This window comes from Ranitomeya imitator, chromosome 4 (genome assembly GCF_032444005.1).
Source record: "Ranitomeya imitator isolate aRanImi1 chromosome 4, aRanImi1.pri, whole genome shotgun sequence".
NCBI lineage: Eukaryota > Metazoa > Chordata > Amphibia > Anura > Dendrobatidae > Ranitomeya > Ranitomeya imitator.
The window spans coordinates 648,239,335-648,261,165 of record NC_091285.1 but is presented as its reverse complement, the minus strand read 5'-3'; positions in this window follow the sequence as shown (position 1 = coordinate 648,261,165).

Genomic DNA, 21,831 nt, shown 5'->3' with positions numbered 1-21,831 from the left:
TTAGAAACCAAATAAAATAAAATGATTTTTTCAGGGAGAATTTATAAAACAAATAAAACCAAAAATAGGCGTTCTATGGCCCACTGACTGAGAGATGACGCACCCAGGAGTCAAGACTGGCACACAAGCAGAAAGGCCAATATTAATCTCCCACTGTTTTTTTTTTTTTTTTTCAGGGAGACTTTAGAAAAAAAAATAATAAAAAAAATATGATTTTATCAGGAAGAATTTAGAAACCAAATAAAATAAAATGATTTTTTCAGGGAGAATTTAGAAAACAAATAAAACCAAAAATAGGCGTTCTATGGCCCACTGACTGAGAGATGACGCACACAGGAGTCAGGAGTGGCACACAAACCCAGAGGCCAATATTTTTCTACCAATGATTGATGTAGTTATTTTCTCTGGTAGATTTTAGAACCCAAATCAAGGAAAAAAAATATAGGCTTTCTATGGACCACAATTGGAGAGAGAGAGAGAGAGAGAGAGAGAGAGAGAGAGATGGCACACCCAGGAGTCAAGACTGGCACACAAGCAGAAAGGCCAATATTAATCTCCCACTGTTTTTTTGGTTGTTTTTTTTTTTTTTTTTTCAGGGAGACTTTAGAAATAAAAATAATAAAAAAAATATGATTTTATCAGGAAGAATTTAGAAACCAAATAAAATAAAATGATTTTTTCAGGGAGAATTTAGAAAACAAATAAAACCAAAAATATGCGTTCTATGGCCCACTGACTGAGAGAGAGAGAGAGATGGAACGCTTAGTACTGGCACACAAGCCCAAAGGGCAATATTAATCTCCCTTTTTTTTTCCAGGGAGAATTTCTGAAACCCAAAAAAAAAATAAAATAGGCTTTCTATGGCCCACTATTTGTGAGAGAGATGGGACGCTCAGGACTGGCACAGATGGCACGCTCAGGACTGGCACAGAAGCCCAGAGGCCAATATTAATCTCCCTTTTTTTCTGGGAGAATTTATAAAACCAAAAAAATATTTAAATAGGCTTTCTATGGCCCACTATTTGTGAGAGAGATGGCACGCTCAGGACTGGCACAGATGGCACGCTCACAACTGGCACACAAGCCCAGAGGCCAATATTAATCTCCCTTTTTTCAGGGAGAATTTCTAAAACCCAAAAAAAAAATAAAATAGGCTTTCTATGGCCCACTATTTGTGAGAGAGATGGGACGCTCAGGACTGGCACAGATGGCACGCTCAGGACTGGCACAGAAGCCCAGAGGCCAATATTAATCTCCCTTTTTTTCTGGGAGAATTTATAAAACCAAAAAAATATTTAAATAGGCTTTCTATGGCCCACTATTTGTGAGAGAGATGGCACGCTCAGGACTGGCACAGATGGCACGCTCACAACTGGCACACAAGCCCAGAGGCCAATATTAATCTCCCTTTTTTCAGGGAAAATTGATAAAACAAAAAAAAAAATTAAATAGGCTTTCTATGGCCCACTATTTGTGAGAGAGATGGCACGCTCAGGGCTGGCTGGCACAGATGGCACGCTCAGGACTGGCACACAAGCCCAGAGGCCAATATTAATCTCCCTTTTTTTCTGGGAGAATTTATAAAACCAAAAAAATATTTAAATAGGCTTTCTATGGCCCACTATTTGTGAGAGAGATGGCACGCTCAGGACTGGCACAGATGGCACGCTCACAACTGGCACACAAGCCCAGAGGCCAATATTAATCTCCCTTTTTTCAGGGAAAATTGATAAAACAAAAAAAAAAATTAAATAGGCTTTCTATGGCCCACTATTTGTGAGAGAGATGGCACGCTCAGGGCTGGCTGGCACAGATGGCACGCTCAGGACTGGCACACAAGCCCAGAGGCCAATATTAATCTCCCTTTTTTTCTGGGAGAATTTATAAAACCAAAAAAATATTTAAATAGGCTTTCTATGGCCCACTATTTGTGAGAGAGATGGCACGCTCAGGACTGGCACAGATGGCACGCTCACAACTGGCACACAAGCCCAGAGGCCAATATTAATCTCCCTTTTTTCAGGGAAAATTTATAAAACAAAAAAAAAAATTAAATAGGCTTTCTATGGCCCACTATTTGTGAGAGAGATGGCACGCTCAGGGCTGGCACAGATGGCACGCTCAGGACTGGCACACAAGCCCAGAGGCCAATATTAATCTCCCTTTTTTTCAGGGAGAATTTATAAAACCAAAAAAAAAAATAAATAGGCTTTCTATGGCCCACTATTTGTGAGAGAGATGGCACACTCAGGACTGGCACACAAGCCCAAAGGCCAATATTAATCTCCCACTGTATTTTTATCAGGGAGAATTTATACACCCCACAAAAAAAAATACAGAAAAATGAAAAGGCTTTCTATGGCCCACTATGTGAGAGAGATGGCACACACAGGGATGGCACTCTAGCAGAAATGCCAAATTGCCAATCTTAATCTCCCACCAAAAAAAAAAAAAAAAAAAAAAACAGGGAATGTCCTACAATTACTATCTCCCTGCCTGCAGTAATCTCAGCCAGGTATGGCAGGCAGCTACTATCTCCCTGCCTGCAGTAATCTCAGCCAGGTATGGCAGGCAGCAATAAGGAGTGGACTGATGCACAAATGAAATAAAAAGTGTGGACAAACAAAAAAGATAGCTGTGCAGAAAGGAAGGAACAAGAGGATTTGTGCTTTGAAAAAAGCAGTTGGTTTGCACAGCGGCGTACACACAGCAATGCAGCTATCAGGGAGCCTTCTAGGGCAGCCCAATGAGCTACAGCGCTGAGGGGAAAAAAAAAAAAAAAAAACTTCCACTGTCCCTGCACACCGAGGGTGGTGTTGGACAGTGCAAATCGCTGCAGCACAAGCGGTTTTGTGGTTAATGGACCCTGCCTAACGCTATCCCTGCTTCTGACAAAGCGGCAGCAACCTCTCCCTAAGCTCAGATCAGCAGCAGTAAGATGGCGGTCGGCGGGAACGCCTCTTTATAGCCCCTGTGACGTCGCAGACAGCAAGCCAATCACTGCAATGCCCTTCTCTAAGATGGTGGGGACCAGGACCTATGTCATCACGCTGCCCACACTCTGCGTTTACCTTCATTGGCTGAGAAATGGCGCTTTTCGCGTCATTGAAACGCGACTTTGGCGCGAAAGTCGCGTACCGCATGGCCGACCCCGCACAGGGGTCGGATCGGGTTTCATGAAACCCCGACTTAGCCAAAAGTCGGCGACTTTTGAAAATGTTCGACCCGTTTCGCTCAACCCTAGTTTTGACATATAGAAAGGAACTTCCTCAGTCAGGAAGCAGTGGACACCAGGACCTACCTTGGAAAAGTAAAAAAGGAACAGAGATACCTGGTTTAAAAATGTTTGATTATGTTTATTAATGTTCATTAACGTTTAAAGGACAGTAGGGTAATGAATAGTGTTGAGCATTCCGATACCGCAAGTATCGGGTATCGGCCGATACTTGCGGTATCGGAATTCCGATACCGAGATCCGATACTTTTGTGGTATCGGGTATCGGTATCGGATCCATAGGGATGTGTAAAATAAAGAATTAAAATAAAAAAATATTGATATATTCACCTCTCCGGCGGCCCCTGGACATCACGCTGGTAACCGGCAGGCTTCTTTGTTTAACCCCTTAGTGACCGAGCCAAATTTTTGAAATCTGACCAGTGTCACTTTATGTGATAATAACTCTGCAACGCTTCAACAAATCCCAGTGATTTTGAGATTGTTTTTTCGTGACACATTATACTTTATGATAATGGTAAATTTAGTTCAACATTTTTTGTGTTTATTTATAAAAAATATAAAAAATTTGAGAAAAATGTTAAAAAATTAGCAATTTTCTAAATTTGAATGATTATCCCTTTAATCCAGATAGTCATACAACAGCAAACCATTAATAAATAACATTTCCCACATGTTGGCTTTACATCAGCACCATTTGTAAATAGTTATTTTATTTTGTTAGCATTTTAGGAGGTTTAAAAATGTAGCAGCAATTTTTCATTTTTTCAAAGAAATTTACCACATTTATTTTTTTAGGGACTTATCCATGTTTGAAGTGACTTTAGGGGTCCCATATATTGGGAAACCCCCAAACGTGATACCATTTTAAAAACAGCACCCCTAAACATATTGAAAACTGCTGTCAGGTAGTTTATTAACCCATCAGGTGCTTTACAGGAATTAATGCAAAGTGACATGACAGAAATGAAAATGTGTATTTTTACCACCTAAATGTTGCTAACTTCTAAACAGATTACTATAGCCGTCAGACTCTAAGGCCACTATTTGGTCATGAATTGCCATCGCAAACATCAGGACAACAAAATCATGATCTGAGGGCACCAATTGGGATAAAGAAGAAGCCCCCACACTCTGTTAACCATTTATAATGATGTAGTCACTATTGACAGCAGCATCTAAGGGGTTAAACAGATTTAGAAGGTGCAAATACTGATCATGGCTGATACAGCAAGTTGTCAGCTATAGTGTACAACCAACAGATGCTGGATTGTCATCTGTATGGGGAGGCCATTCTCTTATATGTCAGGTCAGTTAAAAGGCGTATTGGCGGTCATTAAGGGGTTAATATGAGCGCCTTTAGGACCTGCGAATGACGTCGCGGGTTCTGATTGGTCGCGTGCCGCTCATGTGACCGCCACGCGACCAATCAGAAGCCGCGACGTCATTCTCATTCACTAAACTCCTAATTCTAGGAATTAAGGACCTGCGAATGACGTCGCGGCTTCTGATTTGTCGCGTGGCGGACACATGGGCGGCACGCGACCAATCAGAACCCGCGACGTCATTTGCAGGTCCTAAAGGCGCTCATTTTAAACAAAGAAGCCTGCCGTTTACCAGCGTGAAGTCCAGGGGCCGCCGGAGAGGTGAATATATCAATATTTTTTATTTTAATTCTTTATTTTACACCTTAATATGGATCCCAGGGCCTGAAGGAGAGTTTCCTCTCCTTCAGACCCTGGGAACCATAGAGGATACCTTCCGATACTTGGTGTCCCATTGACTTGTATTGGTATCGGATATCGGTATCGGCGATATCCGATATTTTTCGGGTATCGGCCGATACTATCCGATACCGATACTTTCAAGTATCGGATGGTATCGCTCAACACTAGTAATGAATGGTGCATACCTAAAAAACTTTCCCCTGTAAATAGTTGGCACCTCTTAAGGTGCACCCCATTGCTTTTACCATGCGCTGGTAGCGTGTGTAGAACCGGGTTTGCCCTGTTTGCTTTCTAAGACTGAAGAAAAACCGTTTGGCGTGGCCAAAGACAAGGTCTGGATGTTACGCCTTGCAGCCGCTGCTATTTCCTGATCGTGGGCAAAGGGAATCTGTCAGTTAGATCAACCCCCTTCCCTAAAAGAAACATTTATGGGCACACAGGTGTTTGAAATATAAATCTATCAACTCCTTTATATCTCCTATCTATTATTATTATTATTTATTATTATAGCGCCATTTATTCCATGGCACTTTAAATGTGAGGAGGTGTATACATATTAAAAACAAGTACAATAATCTTAAGATTCTTAAACAATACACATCACGACTGGTACAGGAGAAGAGAGGACCCTGCCCGCGAGGGTTCACAGTCTACAAGGGATGGTTGAGGATACAGTAGGCGAGGGTAGAGCTGGTTGTGCAGCCGTTTGGTTGATCTGTGGTTACTGCAGGTTGTAGGCTTGTCGGAAGTCTGGTTGGAACCCTGTGACCCTCCGCCACTATGCACACTAGGTAGGTTTTAACATCAGAGAGTGTAGTTACTGTTCAACTGGGTACACCTTGCCACGGTGGAACAGCTTTATGCTTTTTTCTATCAAAAACAGTGTTTACCAAGTACCCTTTGTTAATTTGTTAATGCACTTGCTTTTTACTTATTTATTTTCATTAGGGTATATGCACATATTGTTTTTTTCTTTGGCTTTGTTTGTTTCCATGGCCAGTATGAACATGCCCTTACATCATGCATGTTTTTAAGTCATACTCTGGCTCAGTTTTCATTTTTTCTTTTTGCTTGAAGAATGAGACAAAGTCTTCAGCTGAGATGAGTGGAGAGGGAGAAGGTGCTGGAGGACAGAGGAGAGAATTGAAGGTGGTGAATAGCTGTTTAGGGTTGTGAGACAGGAAGGATATGAGAGATGAGAAGTAGGTTTGTTTTGCTGCAGCGAGTGTGGCCTTCAAAGTAGTGAGGGACTGTTTAAATGCGGTGAAGTGCTCGTTGGAGTGGGATCTTTTCCATCTCTGCTCAGCAACCCTGGTAGCCTGTGTCAGTTCTTTGGTCAGGTTGGTGTGCCAGGGCTGTCTGTTGATTTTGCGACCTTTGGTATGTGTGAGAGGGAAAACCGATTGCAGAGCTGCAGCTATTGTGGTGCTATATAAAGCAGCTGCGGCATTCACTTTGTGTAGGGAACTTATGTCTGTAAGAGGGAGGAGGGATTCAGACAGTGAATGTACATCGAGGTGTTTAAGACTTCGACAAGGGTGTGCGAGTATGTGGAGTGGGGTATGTGGACATACTCGTGTATAGAAAAAAGAAGGTAAGTAGGTTGTGGTCAGAAAGAGGTAGAGGTGAGTTAGAGAGGTTAGATACAGAGCAGAGGCGGGTGAAGTTGACATCCAATGTGTGGCCATCTTTGTGAGTGGCTGCAGAAGACCATTGATTGAGGCCAAAGGAGGAAGTGATAGATAGAAGTTTAATGGCAGCTGAGAGAGAATATTCAATGGTGATGTTGAAGTCACCCATGATGATAGTGAGGATGTCAGTGGAAAGGAAATTAAGTAGCCAGGTGGTGAAGTGGTCAAAGAAGGTGTTGGCTGGCCCTGGGGTGCAGTAAATGACAGCCAGTTGGAGGGGGAATAGATGCGCACAGAGTGCACCTCAAAGGACCAGAGGGTGGCAGTGGGATGTGGGATTGGGGTCAAGGAGCAGTCATCTGACAGGAGAAAACCAACTCCTCCACCATGCTTGCTGCTTGGGCAGGGGGTGTGGTAAAGGTGGAATCCACCATACGAGACTGCAGCAGGAAACGCTGTGTCAGAAGGGGTGAGCCAGGTTTTGTAGATGGCAAGGAAGGAAAGTTTGTTAGTAATGAAAAGATCATGGATGTAGGAAAGTTTGTTGCAGACAGAGCGAGCGTTCCACAGAGCTCCTGTTAGTAGGACTGAGGAAGCGGGGGCTGGGCAAATGGGTGTAAGGTTAGAGAGGTTACGAAAAGTTGTGATAGAGCATGGATAGGAGGTAGAAATAACAGTAGGAATGTGGTGAGGAGGACCAGGATTTGGAGCAATATCACCGGCAGTGAGGAGGAGCAGAGAAAGTGTTAGCAGGTGGGAGCAGGAGAGGACATGAGATGGCTGTCTGTGTTTAGAGACAGAGGATTGTATGTTAAGGAACAGTTCTGAGGATGAGGTGAGATGGATGGGGAGGATGGGGAGGATGGGGAGGATGGAGGGAGAGATGAACAGTTCCTTACTTGGCGTAGGGATTAGGGGGATTAGCAGAAAGTGAAGGACTATAGGTGTGAGATTGAGAACAAACAGAAACATTGTTTACAGTGACTGTATCCAGTTACCTTCAGTTCTTTTCTGGTTCAGTTCTGGAATTAATTCTGAGCTTCACACTTGTATGATACACTTATGTGATACAAGGGGCAGACTGACGTCTTGGCAACTTTTGCCATGTAACATATGAGCAACAAAGTGCATTCAGGTGTGAAACCGAGGGGAGTTGTCTATGCTCATCTTGGTGAGACAATTAGGAGTGAGCCATATGTATATGATCAAGGCAGAGTAAATAAAGTCATAAATAACAATTGGGGGCATTGCAGGGGTCAATTGTAAAGCATATCAAGATTTGCAACAGGCTGAGGTAGGAAAGATACGTGTGGGAAACTGTTGCTGTACTCCTTAAAAATTTGCATTTTAAATCATATGCACATGAAGTGTTAAGTGCTCTGGGCATGAAAAACTTAACGACCCACTGCCTCCCGAGGTTATTTCCCCACACAGCACCATCCTCATTATCTTTCTGTGTGAAATCATGTCCCAGGTAAGTAAATCAGACAGTTAGCTGTAAAGCAAGCTGAAATGGATAGTAATGTTATGGAAATAAACTCAGGGGCAGTGTCACACCCAGAGCACTCAATGCCTCACTTGCATATCAATTAAATGTTAATTTCTTGGGAAGGCAGCAACAGATAGAAGAAAAAGATAAAGATTTTGATAGATTTACATTTTAAACACCTGCACGCCTATACATGTGGTTTAGGGGAGAGGGATTATATTACTGACAGATTTGGTTTCAAGAAAAAGGTAGATAAGATGTTTGGGTCTCCATTTTGAGTTTCCATGCCCTCAACTTTGTCTCAATGCGGTAATTCAAAACAGACTCACTCCCAGAACACTACATGGGACCAACAAAAATATATTATCACTTGAAATGTCTGATGATTGTGTTCCTTAAATATATACATCTAAAAATAACCATGAGAATAAGTAATATGCTCATATTTCTCGGACGCCGTATGACGTACCTTTCTGCGTAGCAATGAAATCTGACCCTTACCTTTCATTTCTTTGAAATTTTGAAGACAAACGTTCATATTGATGGAATACTACATGTGAGAAGGACGCCAAACCATGTTGTTTTAATCAGACTCCGAAATGGACCCACATGTGAAGATTTGGCACCCGTCACCTCATCTTACAGCAACAAAAAAGATTTACATAAATATTTTCTAAACGTTAAACCAAACGTCTTAGGTCATAGAATATCTTACCAAGAAGTCTCTTCTGGAGCTATATATTTAATATAATACTTTCCCATTACCCTCCTAGCACTATACCTGTTTGTGAGCATTAGTTGTTACATCTTGGGGCTAGTGACATTCTAAAAATCGAAATTAGAATGAAAAATTGATTTCAATTTGTTATTTTATCCAATGTGGTTGGTTGTGTCAGTTAGTTGATTCTGACTTATGAAAATCATTCTTTGTGTTACACCCATTTTGTGGAACCACTGTGCCACGGTCTGGGTTGAGCCTGGAGGGGCTAACTAAGCGCGCACCTGACTCTTTGCTAGAGTCTCTGATAGTGGGGTTAGACTTGGCTCCAGTTAGCACGATGGTACGGCACAAGCAGGATAGTAACACGGGATGGCCACAATACGTGATCACACTGTACAGAGTCTGGATAGCAGACAAGAAGGCCACCGAGACTAGTTCAGACTGTGCAGTTTCTGGATGACTGACAGGACGGCCCTAGGACTAGTTTAGAATGCCAGCGAAATGCATGTTAATCGAAGCAGTGCCAGATAAGATAAAGCTGATAAAGAGACCCAACAGCAGGCAGGCAAATATAAGCTAACTTTGCACAAATGTTGAACAGGCAAATCCCAGCAGGTGGAGGTGCCTTAAGTAGCAAGTAACTCTCAGCTATTGGAAGGGGACACTTCAGGATAGTACACACTGTCTCTGTAAGAAACAGAAAGCATGCATGCGCATGCCCTAAATGCACTGCCAGGAGTTTTGCCAAACATGTACATACCCTTGGGAGCAGGAGTGGAAGAAGGAGGTGCAGACAAGCTGCCAGGGCAGTGAGTAAGTAGGGTGGGAGCAGAGTTATCTTGAAGATCCTGGCTGCTCCATCCAACTACAGTTAAAGAAGAACTCAAATCAAAGTTTTTATCCCCTTAAAATATTGCAATCATATTATACGGCACTCTATACTTACAATTGCTTATTTTGTCTCTCTACCCAGATAATTCTTCTCTTTTCTCTGCTCTATGTAGAAACAGGAAGTCTCTTATCCCTGCATAAATTATTTCCCTCTTCAATTCCTGACCCAGCTGCTCCCTCCTCCTGCAGCCAGGAACTTTTGCACTGACTCATGAGTCATGCAGGAAAAATAGACTTCCTGTTTCTACATAGAGCTTAGAATGACTCAGCAAGTCAGTTTTTAATAATGTGATGTTATAGACCAAATATGATGATTGCAATATACTAAGGGGATGAAAACTTTGATGGGAATATTTTAACTTATTCTCTAATGCACAACTGGGGACTGGAAGAGTATAGGATAAAAATTATTAAGGGACCGTTTACATGTATTGAACAAATGTGTGTTCAGAAATTAGTAGTTTACGATCAGCCAATGAATTATCAAAACACTTATTTATTGGATTTCTACAACAATCCTATAGACAAAGAATGGAGCAGAGATCAACCATATGCAACTCCTCACATGATGGGTTTCTGGACAATCTTGTTCCCAGGTTCCAGAGCTCTGATCATGGGATCTCAAGTGGTTCCTAGGGTCGAGCCCCCATCGAACATCAAAGAAACCTCTATCGTATAAATATGGGCTAATTCAATATTTTAGTAATAACTTTTTAGTGATTGTTTAGTTCCCATATAGTTTGCGTCAGACAATGTAAAGAGTCATAAACGAGCACAAATTGACTTGTTGTTAGGTTCACCAGGTGAGATGGTTCCTCTAAGCCCCAGGTCTCGTTTTGCATATGGACTTCAGGTTTTCATGCAGCAAGTTGGCAGGCGAGTGGCAGGGAGGACTAGGGCACACACAGGGATTTCAGGAGCAGCAGGACGGATGAAGTGGAATCAAGCAAGGATGGGATCAAGTAAAGAACAATATGCATAGAAGGTGGAACACACCAAACATAGAGGTCTAGAGAAGTGTTCCGCAACTCCAGTCCTCAAGAGAAACCAACTAGTGATGCAATTATCACCTGGGCAATACTAAAGCAATCATGAAAACATGATCTCTTGGAGGGTCTTAAAGACTTGGAGTGAGGAACACTGGTCTAGAGACTCAGTACCAAGACACAGGTGTGCGTCAATGGGCCTTAAATAGATCTTTGATTTTATCATTGATTCGCAATGGCAACCTGGGAAACCTGACCTGGAGCACAACAGAAGGTAGCAGACCCAAGAGAAGGGAGCTAAATCCGGGACAGGTATGTAACAGTTATAGGCACTCGTCACAGGCAGAAATCTGGGGTTTAAACTCAGCTAATCAGAAAAATGACCACTGTGTATCAGGGGCTCGAGTACTAAACCCATTGTCTAACTGGCCCACCAGAGTAACAGAGAATTCTCCAATGGACTTTGTCTTTATCTATGACAAAAGGAAACCCCATTACTCATGTCTTATGGGTTGATCCTGTGATAACTTGATATATGATATGATCTTTGTGACATATGACATAAAAAAAATTATAGGGGACACCCAATTTAGAAAAACACTACAGGAACAGTGATCACCTCTTCTTTCTCCCACCGATGCATCACTGATGCTCCAGTGGTCCTCCCATTGTTCGTTTCTAGCACTCAGCAGTTGCACACCATGCTACTGACATCATAGTCTTCTCATTACTTACCAGTCAAATTAAATGTACAAATGTAAACATTTTCTATTGATCCAAGTGGAGAATAATCAAATCTGATGCAGACAAAACCTTAGAATGCTATTTGGCCAGATTTGCCTTGAATACCGACAAAGGTTAATCCATCACCTGCGAAAAGTGAGAACAAAGACAATTAAAAGGATGCATCACAGAACTAAAGTCACTCCAGATATCTCCAAAATCATTAGCGCACAAAAGTCTGATTATTTTGAAAGGACATTTCCTTATTGATTAATAGATTTCATTTCAGGGAGGCATAGCAGAAATAACTAAATTCCATTCTTCATGCCATGCCCTGGACTGTGAGGAGACCTGAGCAACCACACAACTCCCTCACATTGCAAATGACACATAGGAATATTGATGCGTATGTACACGGTTACCAGGCTCAGCTTACACTTTATGGCTGCTGCTCAAAAATGAGTGTCCGAATGAGTGATGGATCACAAATCAGCATCAGCAATGTGAAAGTGATCCATCGTGAGGAGGAACTTAAGGTCAAAGTCTCCATGAAAAATATCTCCATTTCCCAGAGGTAGAAGAAAGAGATAAGGACACAAATACAGTTAGGGCCAGAAATATTTGGACAGTGACACAATTTTCGCGAGTTGGGCTCTGCATGCCACCACATTGGATTTGAAATGAAACCTCTACAACAGAATTCAAGTGCAGATTGTAACGTTTAATTTGAAGGGTTGAACAAAAATATCTGATAGAAAATGTAGGAATTGTACACATTTCTTTACAAACACTCCACATTTTAGGAGGTCAAAAGTAATTGGACAAATAAACATAACCCAAACAAAATATTTTTATTTTCAATATTTTGTTGCAAATCCTTTGGAGGCAATCACTGCCTTAAGTCTGGAACCCATGGACATCACCAAACGCTGGGTTTCCTCCTTCTTAATGCTTTGCCAGGCCTTTACAGCCGCAGCCTTCAGGTCTTGCTTGTTTGTGGGTCTTTCCGTCTTAAGTCTGGATTTGAGCAAGTGAAATGCATGCTCAATTGGGTTTAGATCTGGAGATTGACTTGGCCATTACAGAATGTTCCACTTTTTGGCACTCATGAACTCCTGGGTAGCTTTGGCTGTAAGCTTGGGGTCATTGTCCATCTGTACTATGAAGCGCCGTCCAATCAACTTTGCAGCATTTGGCTGAATCTGGGCTGAAAGTATATCCCGGTACACTTCAGAATTCATCCGGCTACTCTTGTCTGCTCTTATGTCATCAATAAACACAAGTGACCCAGTGCCATTGAAAGCCATGCATGCCCATGCCATCACGTTGCCTCCACCATGTTTTACAGAGGATGTGGTGTGCCTTGGATCATGTGCCGTTCCCTTTCTTCTCCAAACTTTTTTCTTCCCATCATTCTGGTACAGGTTGATCTTTGTCTCATCTGTCCATAGAATACTTTTCCAGAACTGAGCTGGCTTCTTGAGGTGTTTTTCTGCAAATTTAACTCTGGCCTGTCTATTTTTGGTATTGATGAATGGTTTGCATCTAGATGTGAACCCTTTGTATTTACTGTCATGGAGTCTTCTCTTTACTGTTGACTTAGAGACAGATACACCTACTTCACTGAGAGTGTTCTGGACTTCAGTTGATGTTGTGAACGGGTTCTTCTTCACCAAATTAAGTATGCGGCGATCATCCACCACTGTTGTCATCCATGGACGCCCAGGCCTTTTTGAGTTCCCAAGCTCACCAGTCAATTCCTTTTTTCTCAGAATGTACCCAACTGTTGATTTTGCTACTCCAAGCATGTCTGCTATCTCTCTGATGGATTTTTTCTTTTTTTTCAGCCTCAGGATGTTCTGCTTCACCTAAATTGAGAGTTCCTTTGACCGCATGTTGTCTGCTCACAGCAACAGCTTCCAAATGCAAAACCACACACCTGGAATCCACCCCTGACCTTTTAACTACTTCATTGATTACAGGTTAACGAGGGAGACGCCTTCAGAGTTAATTGCAGCCCTTAGAGTCCATTGTCCAATTACTTTTGGTCCCTTGAAAAAGAGGACGCTATGCATTACAGAGCTATGATTCCTAAACCCTTTCTCCGATTTGGATGTGGAAACTATCATATTGCAGCTGGGAGTGTGCACTTTCAGCCCATATTATATATATAATTGTATTTCTGAACATGTTTTTGTAAACAGCTAAAATAACAAAACTTGTGTCACTGTCCAAATATTTCTGGCCCTAACTGTAAGTCATGTAGCGGGAAGATATTAAGTCCATTCTGATATCTTCATTAAACTTTATATATTTAACTACCATATATTGACAATCAGAACCAATTGGGCTCCTGTAAAAAAATATTATTGTTATATGGTGATCCATATCTATGTTCTCAAATCAAACACCACCCATGCCAAAGTCCAATTTTCATTCAGAAGGAATATATCCTCCATTAGAGACGAGCAGATCGCACAGCGGAGGAATTTGAGTCAAATCTTCTGAATTTTGAGGTTTCATGCGAATTTGAACATTTTGAGATTTGATTTGCAGTTCGCATTAAAAAAAAAAATTTAAAATATCACCCGGCACCATTTCCCACACTCTTTCTGCATCAGACAACAGGCAAACATCATTTTGTGTAGAAACACAGGCCTCCCCATAATGTCACACAGCTATAACATTTAGCGGATTATCATACATTGTACAGTGATCAGTACCTCGGACATCACAGATCAGCGGTTCCCAGTTGAACACAGTTTCTACAGCAGAGTCATTTTCTATCTCCAGAGTCACTGGATAAGTTTCTCTTTCCTGTAGAGCAGAGATGTCAAACTCAAATACACAGTAGGCGGAAATTAAAAGCTTAGACAAAGTTATGGGCCAACTTGATATTTAATAAAGTAAACTTGTGAGCATGATTTTACTCAGTAACCTACAGAGAGTCAGGTAGGTGCCGTTATACTGATTACAATGATACCTTGGTTGTTGTTTAATCTGTATTTGTAGTTTTCAGTTAATGCTGCACATAATATAATGGGCACCGGATAGTGATCGATACAGAAAAATGCGTCCCATATCATGCTCTATACAGTATAATAGACCCACATAGTGCTCCATACAGAGTAATAGGGACCACATTGTGCCCCATACAGAATAATGGCCTCATATAGTGCTCTATACAGTATCATGACCCAACATAGTACTCCAAACAGTATAATGACCCCACATTGTACTCCATAAAGTATAATGGGCCCCACTTAGCGCTCCATACAGTATAATGACCACACATTGTGCTCTATACCTTACAATGGACACCACAAAGTGCTCCATATAGTATAATTGGCACCAGATACAGAAAAATGGGTCCCATATAGTGCTCTATACAGTATAATGGACCCACATAGTGCTCCATACAGAGTAATAGGCCCCACATAGTGCTCCATACAGTATAATGGCCTCACACAGTGCTCCATACAGTATCATGGCCAAACATAGTGCTCCAATCAGTATAATGATCCCACATTGTGCTCCATACAGTATAATGGGCCCCACATAGTGCTCCATACAATATAATGGTCCCACATATTGCTCCATACAATATAAGGGCCTCACATAGTACTCCATACAGTATAAAGGGCCCACGTAGCGATCCATACATTATAATGGCCCCACATATTGCTCCATACAGTATAATAGGTCCCACATTAAAAAAAAAATACTTACCTTTGCCTGTTCCTCCGCAGCTCATCTTGGTACAGCAGGCATGTTATAATGACATTCATTGTTTAACTTTCCTAAAGATTGTAAGCTTCTATGGTCACAGGGATCCTCTCTCTCCTGTAGAGTGTAAGCTCTTATGGTCAACTGGGTCCTCTCTCTCTAATGTATAATGTAAGCTCTTATCAGGGCCTGTTTTAGATAAAGTGATGCCCTAGGCAAAAGATTAAAGTGGGGTCCCAACTAATAACATATTTCCCCATCACACAGGAACATTTCGGTAATATATACATGTGCTGAGTTCATGCCGTTAAACAAGTGTGATCGACAATATTGAAATCGTTCAACGCTTGTTTCCCGGCCTTTTTGCAGCGGCTGAGGAGGAATGATGGAGACAGAATGACCACTAATAGATCAATCTGTTCCCATACAGTATCATGTTATCAGCAGTACTTCTCCAGTTCACACCGGGAGATGTGCAGCTGAGAACAATGACTTTTGTTCCAGCATAAACAATCCACTCACTCGATGAATAGACAGCATTTTGCTCATTTAGTATAATATAGTCCTCTACATAGTATAATGTACCCCAAGTTATCCATATAGTATAATGCACACCCCATAGTCCTCCATATAGTATAATGTGCACCATAGTCCTCCATATAGTATAATGCACACCCCATAGTCCTCCATATAGTATAATGTGCACCATAGTCCTCCATATAGTATAATGCACACCCCATAGTCCTGCATATAGTATAATGTGCACCATAGTCCTCCATATAGTATAATGCACACCCCATAGTCCTCCATAGAATATAATGTAATGCACTCCTCATAGTCCTCCATATAGTATAATAAGCCCCATAGTCCTCCATATAGTATAATGTAATGCACTCCCCATAGTCCTCTATATAGTATAATACATTCTCCACAGTGTTCAATATGGTATAATGCACACCCCATAGTCCTCCATACAGTTCAATGCACCCCATAGTCATCCATATTGTATAATGCACACCCATAGCCCTCCACATAGTACAATGCTCTCTCCATAGTATAATGCACTCTATAATCCTTCATATACAGTAGTATAATGCTTTCCCCATAGTCCTCCATACAGTATAATGCACTTCCCATAGTCCTCCATACAGTAAAATGTACTGCATAGTCCTCAATAGAAAATATTGCAGCCTCCATATAGCACACATAATATAATGCACACCCCATAGTCCTTGATAGAGTATACAGTAGGGTTGAGCGACCTTGACCTTTTTAGAGTCAAGTCGTGTTTCGCGAAACCCGACTATCTTAGAAGTCGAGTCGAGTGGAATCGGCCGATTATGGCGAAAAGTCGAGTATCGCCCGAAACACGAAACCCAATGCAAGTCAATGGGGGAGCATAGTCGGCAGTGAGTGGAGGCCAGGAAAACACCTACACTGCCCATTTTAATGGCAAAAACATCCATTCTTGTTACAGAAGCTTGTCAATCGTAATTTACCTTATAATAATTGGAAGGCATTTGAAATTGGGGGTCATTTGGCTAAAGTTGTGGGGGGTAGGGCTGGTTCAAGTAATTAGTGGGCCCAGTAAATCTGGACCACGTCACGGCAGTGGAGCAGGGAGAGGTAAGTATTTCAACTTTGCAAGTGCTGTGATCCTGAGCAAGCAGGGGGGTCCCACTCGTTGGCATTGGCACTGGCACAGGGCCCCTGAAAGTACAGCGGTGTGTTTGCACGGCGGGGGCGCCTCCCACAGGCAGCAACACTTTTGCGTACTATGAGAGGCCCTGTGCCAGTGACGTTGCCAACTAGTATTCCTCCCCCCACCTGATGAAGGAACCTGCACTTTCATCTGCACCTTCCTCTTTGTCCCCATGTAAGGTGGTATGGTATGCGGGAAGAGGAACCTGACTTTCAGCAGGGTCACAATCTTGCTGTGTAGCGTGCACCAGGATTTTTGCGTTATGGGTCAATGTACCAGCAGACTCATCTATCACTGGCTGGGCAATGGGCAGGATGAGGAGGAAACACAGATATAGGCCCAAAGAATAAAGTTGGCTAAATGCAGTTCAAAATTGGTAACACAGGACTAACCAGGGGGCATTGCAGTGGAGGACAACTGGAATGAGAGGCTGACACAGAGAGTAGGCCCAAATCAGTAAGTAGTCGAACTGCAGTTCAAAATTGGCAACCGTAGTAAACAGGCGGCACAGCTTTGTTCAGTGGAGGAGAACAGCAAGGAGTGGCAGACACCGATAGTAGGCCCCAACCCAACTAGTAGGCCAAATGCAGTCTAACATTAACAACTACTTAACGAGAGCCTGAAAATGGAATTTCGGGACAGGAAACCAGGAGAACAGCAAGGAGTGGCAGACACCGATAGTAGGCCCCAAACCAACTAGTACGCCAAATGCAGTTGTTCCATTTAACCACAATTTAATGAGACCCTGAAGATAGAAGCTCAGGAAAGGCAACCTGGAGAACACCTTGGAGTGTAACACACCATCTCTCTACACCCCATACCCAATTTGTAGGCCTAATGCAGCGTAGTTTCCAACAACTACTAAACGAGAGCATGAAGATCGAAGCAATGGAGAGGAAACCTGGGGAACACCTTAGAGTGGAACACACCATCTCTCTACACCCCATACCCAATTTGTAGGCCTAATGCAGTGTAGTTTTCTACAACTACTAAACGAGAGTCGGAAGACCGAAGCAATGTGGACGAAACCTGGGGAACACCTTGGAGTGGAACACACCATCTCTCTACACCCCATACCCAATTTGTAGGCCTAATGCAGCGTAGTTTCCAACAACTACTAAACGAGAGCATGAAGATCGATGCAATGGAGAAGAAACCTGGGGAACACCTTGGAGTGGAACACACCATCTCTCTACACCCCATACCCAATTTGTAGGCCTAATGCAGCGTAGTTTCCAACAACTACTAAACGAGAGCCGGAAGATCGAAGCTCAGGAAAGGCAACCTGGAGAACACCTTGGAGTGGAACACACCATCTCTCTACACCCCATACCCAATTTGTAGGCCTAATGCAGCGTAGTTTCCAACAACTACTAAACGAGAGCATGAAGATCGAAGCAATGGAGAGGAAACCTGGGGAACACCTTGGAGTGGAACACACCATCTCTCTACACCCCATACCCAATTTGTAGGCCTAATGCAGCGTAGTTTCCAACAACTACTAAACGAGAGCCGGAAGATCGAAGCTCAGGAAAGGCAACCTGGAGAACACCTTGGAGTGGAACACACCATCTCTCTACACCCCATACCCAATTTGTAGGCCTAATGCAGTGTAGTTTCCAACAACTACTAAATGAGAGCATGAAGATCGAAGCATTGGCGAGGAAACCTGGGGAACACCTTGGAGTGGAACACACCATCTCTCTACACCCCATACCCAATTTGTAGGCCTAATGCAGCGTAGTTTCCAACAACTACTAAACGAGAGCATGAAGATCGAAGCAATGGAGAGGAAACCTGGGGAACACCTTGGAGTGTAACACACCATCTCTCTACACCCCATACCCAATTTGTAGGCCTAATGCAGCGTAGTTTCCAACAACTACTAAACGAGAGCATGAAGATCGAAGCTCAGGAAAGGCAACCTGGAGAACACCTTGGAATGGAACACACCATCTCTCTACACCCCATACCCAATTTGTAGGCCTAATGCAGTGTAGTTTCCAACAACTACTAAACGAGAGCATGAAGATCGAAGCAATGGAGAGGAAACCTGGGGAACACCTTGGAGTGTAACACACCATCTCTCTACACCCCATACCCAATTTGTAGGCCTAATGCAGCGTAGTTTCCAACAACTACTAAACGAGAGCATGAAGATCAAAGCTCAGGAAAGGCAACCTGGAGAACACCTTGGAGTGGAACACACCATCTCTCTACACCCCATACCCAATTTGTAGGCCTAATGCAGCGTAGTTTCCAACAACTACTAAACGAGAGCCGGAAGATCGAAGCTCAGGAAAGGCAACCTGGAGAACACCTTGGAGTGGAACACACCATCTGTCTACACCCCATACCCAATTTGTAGGCCTAATGCAGTGTAGTTTCCAACAACTACTAAATGAGAGCATGAAGATCGAAGCATTGGCGAGGAAACCTGGGGAACACCTTGGAGTGGAACACACCATCTCTCTACACCCCATACCCAATTTGTAGGCCTAATGCAGCGTAGTTTCCAACAACTACTAAACGAGAGCATGAAGATCGAAGCAATGGAGAGGGAACCTGGGGAACACCTTGGAGTGTAACACACCATCTCTCTACACCCCATACCCAATTTGTAGGCCTAATGCAGCGTAGTTTCCAACAACTACTAAACGAGAGCATGAAGATCGAAGCTCAGGAAAGGCAACCTGGAGAACACCTTGGAGTGGAACACACCATCTCTCTACACCCCATACCCAATTTGTAGGCCTAATGCAGTGTAGTTTCCAACAACTACTAAACGAGAGCATGAAGATCGAAGCAATGGAGAGGAAACCTGGGGAACACCTTGGAGTGTAACACACCATCTCTCTACACCCCATACCCAATTTGTAGGCCTAATGCAGCGTAGTTTCCAACAACTACTAAACGAGAGCATGATGATTGAAGCTCAGGAAAGGCAACCTGGAGAACACCTTGGAGTGGAACACACCATCTCTCTACACCCCATACCCAATTTGTAGGCCTAATGCAGTGTAGTTTCCAACAACTACTAAACGAGAGCATGAAGATCGATGCATTGGCGAGGAAACCTGGGGAACACCTTGGAGTGGAACACACCATCTCTCTACACCCCATACCCAATTTGTAGGCCTAATGCAGCGTAGTTTCCAACAACTACTAAACGAGAGCATGAAGATCGAAGCTCAGGAAAGGCAACCTGGAGAACACCTTGGAGTGGAACACACCATCTCTCTACACCCCATACCCAATTTGTAGGTCTAATGCAGTGTAGTTTCCAACAACTACTAAACGAGAGCATGAAGATCGAAGCAATGGAGAGGAAACCTGGGGAACACCTTGGAGTGTAACACACCATCTCTCTACACCCCATACCCAATTTGTAGGCCTAATGCAGCGTAGTTTCCAACAACTACTAAACGAGAGCATGAAGATCGAAGCTCAGGAAAGGCAACCTGGAGAACACCTTGGAGTGGAACACACCATCTCTCTACACCCCATACCCAATTTGTAGGCCTAATGCAGCGTAGTTTCCAACAACTACTAAACGAGAGCATGAAGATCGAAGCAATGGAGAGGAAACCTGGGGAACACCTTGGAGTGGAACACACCATCTCTCTACACCCCATACCCAATTTGTAGGCCTAATGCAGTGTAGTTTCCAACAATACTAAACGAGAGCATGAAGATCGAAGCAATGGAGAGGAAACCTGGGGAACACCTTGGAGTGTAACACACCATCTCTCTACACCCCATACCCAATTTGTAGGCCTAATGCAGCGTAGTTTCCAACAACTACTAAACGAGAGCCGGAAGATCGAAGCTCAGGAAAGGCAACCTGGAGAACACCTTGGAGTGGAACACACCATCTCTCTACACCCCATACCCAATTTGTAGGCCTAATGCAGTGTAGTTTCCAACAATACTAAACGAGAGCATGAAGATCGAAGCAATGGAGAGGAAACCTGGGGCACACCTTGGGGAGGCAGACATCGTTAGTAGGCCCTACCAAAGTTGTACCCCCAATGCAGTTTTAAAATTCCTAGAGGCTGAAAACAAGACTATTGACGCTCAGCTTTTTTCAAAGGAACACAGCTGAATTGAGTGGCACAGACAGACACAGGTAGTAGGACTTAAACCAAAAATGAGGCTCACTGCAGCTTAAAAAAGTTACAGGGGTACACAAGCAGCAGTGCTCTGGGCAGTGGAGGACAATTTCAATAGTGGACCGCAGACAGACTTTGTACGCCTACTATTAAAAAAAGTATGCTCTATGCAATTAAAAATAGGTTCCAGGGGTCCACGGGCAGCAGTGGTGTGGTCAGTGGACGAGTATTGGAAGGAGGGACCGCAGACAGGCGTAGTAGGCCTAACATAACAAAATTAGGCTGTAGACACTGTAAAATTGGTTCCAGGGGTACACGGGCAGCAGTGGTGTGGTCAGCGGAGGAAAATTGGAATTAGGGACTGCAGACAGACTTTGTAGGCTGTCCCCTGTGGACCATGCATCCAACACATTAACCCAGTGCGCAGTAATGGACACGTAACTTTTTGTGGACATGCCTACTGGTCCATGCGTCTCTTGTCAGGTGCACCTTTCTACTGTTTGATTGCCTGAGTGCTATGACAATGCAGACTTTTTCATGCCGATGGAGGGCTGGGATGGCTTTTCTCGCAAAAGAAATGTCGACTGGGTAGCTTGAACCGTTGCACAGCGTAGTTCATCTGGGCTTTCTAAATATAAAACAAAGAAAAAAAGGAGGCTACATGCACTTTCAGCTGGGTTCCAGGGGTACACGGCCAGCATTGGTCTGGTCAGTGGAGAACTATTGGAAGGAAGGACCGCAGACACGCTTCGAAGGCCTAACATAATAACAGATGGCTGTAGGCAATTTTAAATTGATTCCAGGGGAACACAGGCAGCAGTGGTGTGGTCAGTGGAGGCCTAGTGGAAGGAGTGACCGCAAACAGGCATCGAAGGCCTAACATAATAA